Genomic DNA, 10,442 nt, shown 5'->3' with positions numbered 1-10,442 from the left:
AAAGCAGAGGTTCAGAGGAACGAAAGCATCTCTATTCGCTTATCTGAAATTCTCACCAATGATTTACATAAGTATTTCTATCGCTATTTTATTAATTTCGAAAACCCCATTACTATTTTATATCCGCCTGACTGAGATTTACAAGGTGTCCATAGCTTGCTTCATACCAACAATCTCCGTGGGATTCGACCCTTACTCACGTAAGGTATTACTTGGATGACCCAGTGCACTTGCTGGTTAGTTGTGCGAAGTTCTGAACCGTGGTATTGGCATCATGTTTTTGGCGCCATTACCAGGGAAAGAAAAGAGCGATGAATTTTACATAATTAAAGTGTAATCACAATTTCTGCGCACCAAGTTTTTGGCGCCGTTGCCGGGGATTGTTCGAGTTTGGACAACTGACGGTTCATCTTGTTGCTCAGATTAGGTAATTTTCTTTTTGTTTTGTTTTCAAAAATTTTTCAAAAATCTTTCAAAATTTTTCTTTTTTTTTCGAAAAAAAAAAGTTTTCAAAAATATAATAAAAATAATGTTTTCAAAAATAAATTATTCTATGGCTTCAAAACTTTCAAGAATGAATTCTAGAGTTTCATGGTAACATGTTGAATCCTATCTGGCTGAAAAGCCATACCCAAACTCCTTTGGGATTGGTCTTCAACTAATCACCTCAATGGATGTAAAGCCATTCTAAAGCTTGACTGGCTATAAAGCCATGTCTGACCCTTTGATTGGAGCTTTAGACTAAAGAGCACAAGATTCCTGGAATTCATATTAAAGAATTTGAAATCCTTATTTTTGTTTTTCAAATAATTTTCGAAAAAAAATACAAAAAAATTAGAAAATCATAAAAATCAAAAATATTTTTTGTGTTCTTGTTTGAGTCTTGAGTCATGTTATAAGTTTGGTGTCAATTGCATGTGCATCTTGCATTTTTTCGAAAATAATCATGCATTCATAGTGTTCTTCATGATCTTCAAGTTGTTCTTGGTAAGCCTTCTTGTTTGATCTTTGCATTTGCATGTTTTGTGTCTTTTCTTGTTTTTCATATGCATTCTTGGATTCTTAGTGTCTAAGCATTAAAGAATTCTAAGTTTGGTGTCGTGCATGTTTTCTTTGCATTAAAAATTTTTCAAAAATGTGTTCTTGATGTTCATCATGATCTTCATAGTGTTCTTGGTATTCATCTTGACATTCATAGCATTCTTGCATGCATTCATTGTTTTGATCCATAACATTCATGCATTGCATCATTTTTCTTGTTTTTCTCTCTCATCATAAAAATTCAAAAATAAAAAAAAATATCTTTCCCTTTTTCTCTCATCAAATTCGAAAATTTGGATTGACTTTTTCAAAAATTTTCAAAATCAAGTTGTTTCTTATGAAGTCAAATCAAATTTTCAATTTGAAAATCTTATCTTTTTCAAAATCTTTTTCAAAAAATCAAATCTTTTTCAAATTTCTTAGTTATTTTCGAAAATTCCAGAAATATTTTTCAAAAAATCTTTTTCTCATTTTTATATCAAATTTTCGAAAATAACAATAACAATTAATGTTTTGATTCAAAAATTTTAAGTTTGTTTCTTACTTGTTAAGAAAGATTCAAACTTTAAGTTCTAGAATCATATCTTGTGATTTCTTGTGAATCAAGTCATTAATTGTGATTTTAAAAAAAAAATCAAATCTTTTTCAAAAACTAATTTCTATCATATCTTTTCAAAAATATCTTCTTATCTTATCTTTTTCAAAAATTTGATTTCAAAATATCTTTTCTAACTTCCTAACCTCTTATCTTTTCAAAATTTGTTTCAATCAACTAACTAACTCTTTGTTTGTTTCCTACCTTTTTCAAAACTACCTAACTAACTCTCTCTCTCTCTCTAATTTTCGAAAATATCTCCCTCTTTTTCAAAATTTCTTTTTAATTAACTAATTATATTTTTTATTTTGAATTTTCGAAAATTACTACTAACCTTTTTCAAAAACTATTTTCGAAAATCACTTTCTCTTTTTCAAAAATTATTTTCGAAAATCCTTCTCCCTCATCTCCTTCTATTTATTTATTCATCTACTAACATCTCTTCCTACCCAAATTCGAACCCCCTCTTCCATCTGTGTTCGAATTTCTTCTTCTTCTTTTCTTCTACTCACACAGGGATCTCTATACTGTGGTAAAAAGGACCCCTATTATTATTATTTTTCTGTCCCTCTTTTTCATATGAGCAGGAGCAAGGACAAGAATATTCTTGTTGAAGCAGATCCAGAACCTGAAAGGACTCTGAAGAGAAAATTACTTGGGAAAGATACAAACAGTTGACCAAAAAGTGTCCTTCAGACATGCTTTCAGAATGGACCATCCTGGATATATTCTATGATGGTTTATCTGAGTCATCAAAGATGTCATTGGATACTTCTGCAGGTGGATCCATTCACCTAAAGAAAATGCCTGCAGAAGCTCAAGAACTCATTGATATGGTTGCTAATAACCAGTTCATGTACACTTCTGAGAGGAATCCTGTGAGTAATGGGACGCATATGAAGAAGGGAGTTCTTGAAGTTGATACTCTGAATGCCATATTGGCTCAGAACAAAATATTGACTCAGCAAGTCAATATGATTTCTCAGAGTCTGAATGGAATGCAAGCTGTATCCAACAGTACTCAAGAGGCTTCTCCTGAAGAAGAAGCTTATGATCCTGAGAACCCTGCAATAGCAGAGGTGAATTACTTAGGTGAACCTTATGGAAACACCTATAACTCATCATGGAGAAATCATCCAAATTTCTCATGGAAGGATCAAAAGCCTCAACAAGGCTTTAATAATGGTGGAAGAAACAGGTTTAGCAATAGCAAGCCTTTTCCATCATCCACTCAGCAACAGACAGAGAACTCTGAACAAAATACCTTTAATTTAGCAAACTTAGTCTCTGATCTATCTAAGGCCACCGTGAGTTTCATGAATGAAACAAGGTCTTCCATTAGAAATTTGGAAGCACAAGTGGGCCAGCTAAGTAAAAGGATCACTGAAATCCCTCCTAGTACTCTCCCAAGCAATACAGAAGAGAATCCAAATGGAGAGTGCAAGGCCATTGACATAAGCACCATGGCCGAACCCAAAGAAGGAGAGGAGGACGTGAATCCCAAGGAGGAAGACCTCCTGGGACGTCCAGTGATCAATAAGGAGCTTCCCTCTGAGGAACCAAAGGACTTTGAGGCTCATCTAGAGACCATAGAGATTCCATTGAACCTCTTTATGCCCTTCATGAGCTCTGATGAGTATTCCTCTTCTGAAGAGAATGATGATGTCACTGAAGAACAAGCTGCCAAGTTCCTTGGTGTAATCATGAAGCTGAATGCCAAATTATTTGGCATTGAAACTTGGGAAGATGAACCTCCCTTGTTCATCAATGAACTAAGTGATCTGGATCAACTGACATTGCCTCAGAAGAAACAGGATCCTGGAAAGTTCATAATACCTTGTACCATAGGCACTATGATCTTTAAGGCTCTGTGTGACCTTGGTTTAGGAATAAACCTCATGCCCCTCTCTGTAATAGAGAAATTGGGAATCTATGGGGTGCAAGCTGCTAAAATCTCATTAGAGATGGCAGACAATTTAAGAAAACAGGCTTATGGACAAGTAGAGGACGTGTTAGTAAAGGTTAAAGGCCTTTACATCCCTGCTGATTTCATAGTCCTGGATACTGGAAAGGAAGAGGATGAATCCATCATCCTAAGAAGACCTTTCCTAGCCACAGCAAGAGCTGTGATTGATGTGGACAGAGGAGAATTAATCCTTCAAGTGAATGAGGACAACCTTGTGTTTACAACTCAAGGATCTCTCTCTGCATCCATGGAGAGGAAGCAGAAAAAGCTTCTCTTAAAGCAGAGTCAAACAAAGCCCCCACAGTCAAACTCTAAGTTTGGTGTTGAACTCCCATATCCAAACTCTAAGTTTGGTGTTGGAGAGTCTCAACAATGCTCTGAACATCTGTGAGGCTCCATGAGAGCCCACTGTCAAGCTATTGACATTAAAGAAGCGCTTGTTGGGAGGCAACCCAATTTTTCTCTAACTATATTTTTCTTAGTTATATGTCTTTGTAGGTTCATGATCATGTGGAGTCACAAAATAAATATAAAAATTGAAAATGGAATCAAAAAGAGCAGAAGAAAAATCACACCCTGGAGGAGCATCTGTCTGGCGTTCAACGCCAGAACAGAGCATGGTTCTGGCGCTGAACGCCCAAAATGGGCAGTGTCTGGGCGCTGAACGCCTAGAACAAGCATGGTTCTGGCGTTCAACGCCAGAAATGGCCAGTAAATGGGTGTTGAACGCCCAAAATGGGCACCAACCTGGCGCTGAACGCCCAGAGTTGTGTACAAGGGCATTTTACATTCCTAATTTGGTGCAAGGTTGTAATTCCTTGAACACCTCAGGATCTGTGGACCCCACAGGATCACCTCAGGATCTGTGGACCCCACAGGATCCCCACCTACCTCCACTCACTTCTTCTCATCCCTCTTTCACATAATTCCATAAACACTCTTCCCCAAAACCCTTCACCAATCACCTCAATCCATCTTCCCCATCACCTCTTCACCACTCACATCCATCCACTCTTCCCCATAAACCTACCTCATAAACTCCACCTACCTTCAAAATTCAAAACCAATTTCCCACCCAAACCCACCCTAAATGGCCGACCCTTAACCCCCCTCCCTCCCCTATATATAGCCCTCCATTCTTCCTCATTTTCACACAACACAACCCTCTCCTCTCTACTTGGCCGAAACACACTTCACCCCACTTCTTCATATTTTCTTCTTCTTCATCATCTATTCTTTCTTCTCTTACTCGAGGGCGAGCAAAATTCTAAGTTTGGTATGGTAAAAGCATAAGCTTTTTTGTTTTTCCATTACCATTGATGGCACCTAAGACCGGAGAATCCTCTAGAAAGGGGAAAGGGAAGATAAAAGCTTCCACCTCCGAGTCATGGGAGATGGAAAGGTTCATCTCTAAAGCCCATCAAGACCACTTCTATGATGTTGTGGCCAAGAAGAAGGTGATCCCTGAGGTCCCTTTCAAACTCAAAAGAAATGAGTATCTGGAGATCCGACATGAAATTCAAAGAAGAGGTTGGGAAGTTCTAACAAATCCCATCCAACAAGTCAGCATCTTAATGGTTCAAGAGTTCTATGCCAATGCATGGATCACCAAGAACCATGATCAAAGTAAGAACCCGGATCCAAAGAACTATGTTACAATGGTTCGGGGGAAATACTTAGATTTTAGTCCGGAGAATGTGAGGTTGGCGTTTAACTTGCCCATGATGCAAGGAGATGAACGCCCCTACACTAGAAGGGTCAACTTTAATCAAAGGTTGGACCAAGTCCTTATGGACATATGTGTGGAAGGAGCTCAATGGAAGATTGACTCCAAAGGCAAGCCGGTTTAACTAAGAAGATTGGACCTCAAGCCTGTGGCTAGAGGATGGTTAGAGTTCATTCAATGCTCAATCATTCCCACTAGCAACCGATCTGAAGTTACTGTGGATCGGGCCATCATGATTCATAGCATCATGACTGGAGAGAAAATAGAAGTTCATGAAGTCATCTCTAATGAACTCTACAAAATAGCCGAAAAATCATCCCCCATGGCAAGGCTAGCTTTTCCTCATCTTATCTGCCATCTATGTTACTCAGCTGGAGCTTTCATAGAAGGAGACATTCCTATTAAGGAAGAGAAGCCCATCACTAAGAAAAAGATGGAGCAAGCAAGAGAGCCCAGTCGGGCCACGGCCAAGACTCATAAAATAGCTGTGTTCAAGAATCATCATACTGAACTAGGAGAGTGGTGCACGAAATATGAATCACACTTTTCACAACTCGTACCACTGACCAGCAAGTGCACTGGGTTGTCCAAGTAATACCTCACGGGAGTAAGGGTCGAATGCCACGGAAATTGTTGGTTTGAAGCAATCTATGGTTATCTTGTAAATCTTAGTCAGGAAGTCAATTATGTTTATCAGTTGAATTGCAACTAAACAATAGAGCATGGATTAAAGGTTACTTGTTATGCAGTAATGGAGAATATGTTGGAGTTTTGGAGATGCTTTGTCTTCTGAATCTCTGCTTTCTTCTGTCTTCTTGTTCACGCACGCACGTCTTCCTATGGCAAGCTGTGTGTTGGTGGATCACCGTTGTCAATGGCTACCTTCCATCCTTCCAGTGAAAACTACGCTCACGCGCTCTGTCACAGCACGGCTAATCACCGGTTGGTTCTCGATCCGGTTGGAATAGGAATTACTATCCTTTTGCGTCTGTCACTAACGCCCAGCCTTCAGGAGTTTGAAGCTCGTCACAGTCATTCAATCCTTGAATCCTACTCGGAATACCACAGACAAGGTTTAGACTTTCCGGATTCTCATGAATGCCGCCATCAGTTCTAGCTTATACCACGGAGATTCTGATTAAGGAATCTAAGAGATGCTCATTCAATCGTATATAGAACGGAGGTGGTTGTCAGGCACACGTTCATGATTTGAGGAAGGTGATGAGTGTCACAGATCATCACCTCCATCACAGTTAAGCGCGAATGAACATCTTAGAGAGAAACAAGCGTGTTTGAATCGAAAACAGAAATACTTGCATTAATTCATCGAGACACAGCAGAGCTCCTCACCCCCAACAATGGGGTTTAGAGACTCATGCCGTCAGAGAATACAAAGTTTAGATCTAGAATGTCATGAGATCCAAAATAAGTCTCTAAAAGTTGTTTAAATACTAAACTAGTAGCCTAGGTTTACAACAAATGAGTAAACTATGATGGATGATGCAGAGGCCCACTTCTGGGGCCCACTTGGTGTGTGCTGGAGCTGAGAATTAAGCAATCCACGAGCAGAGGCCATTTGTGGAGTTGAACGCCAGTTTTTGTGCCAGTTTGGGCGTTCAACTCCAGCTTTTGATCCTTTTCTGGCGCTGGACGCCAGAATTGGGCAGAGAACTGGCGTTGAACGCCAGTTTACATCGTCTATCCTTGTGCAAAGTATGAACTATTATATATTGCTGGAAAGCCCTGGATGTCTACTTTCCAACGCAATCGGAAGCATGCCATTTCAAGTTTTGTAGCTCCAGAAAATCCACTTTGAGTGCAGGGAGGTCAGAATCCAACAGCTTCAGCAGTCCTTTTTCAGCCTGAATCAGATTTTTGCTCAGCTCCTTCAATTTCAGCTAGAAAAATACCTGAAATTATAGAAAAACACACAACTCATAGTAAAGTCCAGAAATATGAATTTTTCCTAAAAACTAATGGAAATAAACTAAAAACTAACTAAAACATACTAAAAACTATATGAAATTAACCCCAAAAAGCGTATAAAATATCCGCTCATCAGAGAGTCAATAACACTATCTAAACTCTGAGTTCCTATAGATTCCAATCATTCTGAACCTCAAGGGATAAAGTGAGATGCCAAAACTATTCAAGAGGCAAAAAGCTATAAGTCCCGCTCATATGATTGAAGCTATGATTCATTGATAGTTTCGAATTTATAGTATATTCTCTTCTTTTTATCCTATTTGATTTTCAGTTGCTTGGGGACAAACAACAATTTAAGTTTGGTGTTGTGATGAGCGGATAATTTATACGCTTTTTGGTATTGTTTTTAGTAGAATCTAGTTACTTTTAGGGATGTTTTCATTAGTTTTTATGTTAAATTCACATTTCTGGACTTTACTAGGAGTTTGTGTGTTTTTCTGTGATTTCAGGTATTTTCTGGCAGAAATTGAGGGACTTGAGCAGAAATCAGATTCAGAGATTGAAGAAGGACTGCTGATGCTGTTGGATTCTGACCTCCCTGCACTCAAAGTGGATTTTCTGGAGCTACAGAACTCAAAATGGCACGCTTCCAATTGCGTTTGAAATTAGATATCCAGGGCTTTCCAGCAATGTATAATAGTTCATACTTTGCCCAAGTTTAGATGATGCAATCTGGCGTTCAACGCCAATTCTCTGCCCAATTCTGGCGTCCAGCGCCAGAAACAAGCTGCAAAGTGGAGTTCAACGCCCAAACTGGCACAAAAGCTGGCGTTCAACTCCAAGAAGGACCTCTACATGTGCAACACTCAAGCTCAGCCCAAGCACACACCAAGTGGGCCCCGGAAGTGGATTTATGCATCAATTACTTACTTCTGTAAACCCTAGTGACTAGTTTATTATAAATAGAACTTTTTATCATTGTATTCACAGTCTTGGTTACTCCGGTTCCCCTCTGGGGCCGAGACCAATGAACTTCATTCACTTATGTATTTTTGACGGTAGAGTTTCTACACTCCATAGATAAAGGTGTAGAGCTCTGCTGTTCCTCAAAGATTAATGCAAAGTACTACTGCTTTCTATTCAATTCTTCTTATTTCGCTTCTAAGATATTCATTCGCACTTCAATCTGAATGTGATGAACGTGACAATCATCATCATTCCCTATGAATGCATGCCTGACAACCACTTCCGTTCTACCTTCGACTGAATGAGTATCTCTTAGATCTCTTAATCGGAATCTTCGTGGTGTAAGCTAGAATGATGGCGGCATTCAAGAGAATCCGGAAGGTCTAAACCTTGTCTGTGGTATTCCGAGTAGGATTCAATGATTGAATGACTGTGATGAGCTTCAAACTCGCGATTGCCGGGCGTAGTGACAGACGCAAAAGGATAGTAAATCCTATTCCAGCATGATCGAGAACCGACAGATGAATAGCCGTGCCGTGACAGGGTGCGTTGACCATTTTCACTGAGAGGATAGGATGAAACCATTGACAAGGGTGATGCCTCCAGACAATTAGCCGTGCCGTGACAGGGCATTTGGATCATTTTCCTGAGAGAAGACCGAAAGCAGCCATTGACAGTGGTGATGTATCACATAAAGCCAGCCATGGAAAGGAGTAAGACTAATTGGATGAAGATAGCAGGAAAGCAGAGGTTCAGAGGAACGAAAGCATCTCTATTCGCTTATCTGAAATTCTCACCAATGATTTACATAAATATTTCTATCCCTATTTTATTAATTTCGAAAACCCCATTACTATTTTATATCCGCCTGACTGAGATTTACAAGGTGACCATAGCTTGCTTCATAGCAACAATCTCCGTGGGATTCGACCCTTACTAACGTAAGGTATTACTTGGACGACCCAGTGCACTTGCTGGTTAGTTGTGCGAAGTTGTGAACCATGGTATTGGCATCATGTTTTTGGCACCATTACCAGGGAAAGAAAAGAGCGATGAATTTTACATAATTAAAGTGTAATCACAATTTTTGTGCACCAGTGGGCAAGAAGTATCTGGCACTCTATGTTTCAGTCGATTGCAGATCTCAAGTGACTTTAAATCTGAACTCCTAAAGGCTCATGAAAACGATAATGTGTTACCGAAGGTGTTCCCAACTATTGAGCAAGGAAAGCGGTGGAGAGTGTCAGAGGATCAGGATGGGCTATGGAGATTCAGGGATAGGAACGTTGTGCCGGATGTTGGCACTTTGCAATAAGATATCTTAAAGGAAGCACACAAAAGCAGATTCTCTATTCACCCGAGGAGTACTAAGATGTACCATGATCTAAAGGCAATGTTTTGGTGGCTGGGTATGAAGAATGATGTGGCGGAATATGTTTCAAAGTGTTTAACCTGTCAAAAAGTAAAGATCGAACACTAGAGACCTTCTAGGGTGTTGCAACCTTTAGAGGTTCCGCAACGGAAGCGGAAAAGCATTACAATGGACTTTGTGTCGGGATTGCCAAGGACTATAGCCGGTTTTGATGTTGTCTGGGTGGTCATGGACCGACTAACGAAGACAACTCACTTTTTACGCATTCGGATGAATTACACTATCAAGGAGCTAGCACGGTTATACATAAAGGAGTTTGTGAGACTTAATGGTGTACCTGCTACTATAATCTCTTATAAAGATCCTCGTTTCACATCAAGGTTTTGGGGTGCATTTTTAAAAGCTTTTGGGACCCGCTTAAGCTTGAGCACGGCTTACCATCCTCAGACAGATGTTCAATCTGAGAGGACAATCCAAACACTAGAGGATATGTTGAGAGCTTGTGTTCTGGACCAATCGGCGAGTTGGGATTGACATATGTTGTTAGTAGAGTTTGCATACAATAATAGCTACCATGGGAGCATCGGAATGGCTCCGTATGAGGCTTTGTATGGGAGGAAATGTCAATCTCCGCTATGTTGGTATGAAGCTGTGGAGAAAGGCTTGTTGGGGCTGGAAATGATAGCTGAGACCATGGAACAAGTCAAGAAAATCTGAGATAGGATACTCACTGCACAGAGTCGTCAGAAAAGTTACGCCGATTAGAGGCGGAAGCCCTTGGAATTTGAGGAAGGAGACCATGTTTTCCTTAAAGTTACTCCAACCACGGGAGTAGGTAGGGCAATTAAAG

Source organism: Arachis ipaensis, chromosome B09 (genome assembly GCF_000816755.2).
Source record: "Arachis ipaensis cultivar K30076 chromosome B09, Araip1.1, whole genome shotgun sequence".
NCBI classification, from domain to species: domain Eukaryota; kingdom Viridiplantae; phylum Streptophyta; class Magnoliopsida; order Fabales; family Fabaceae; genus Arachis; species Arachis ipaensis.
This window is presented reverse-complemented; position numbering follows the sequence as displayed.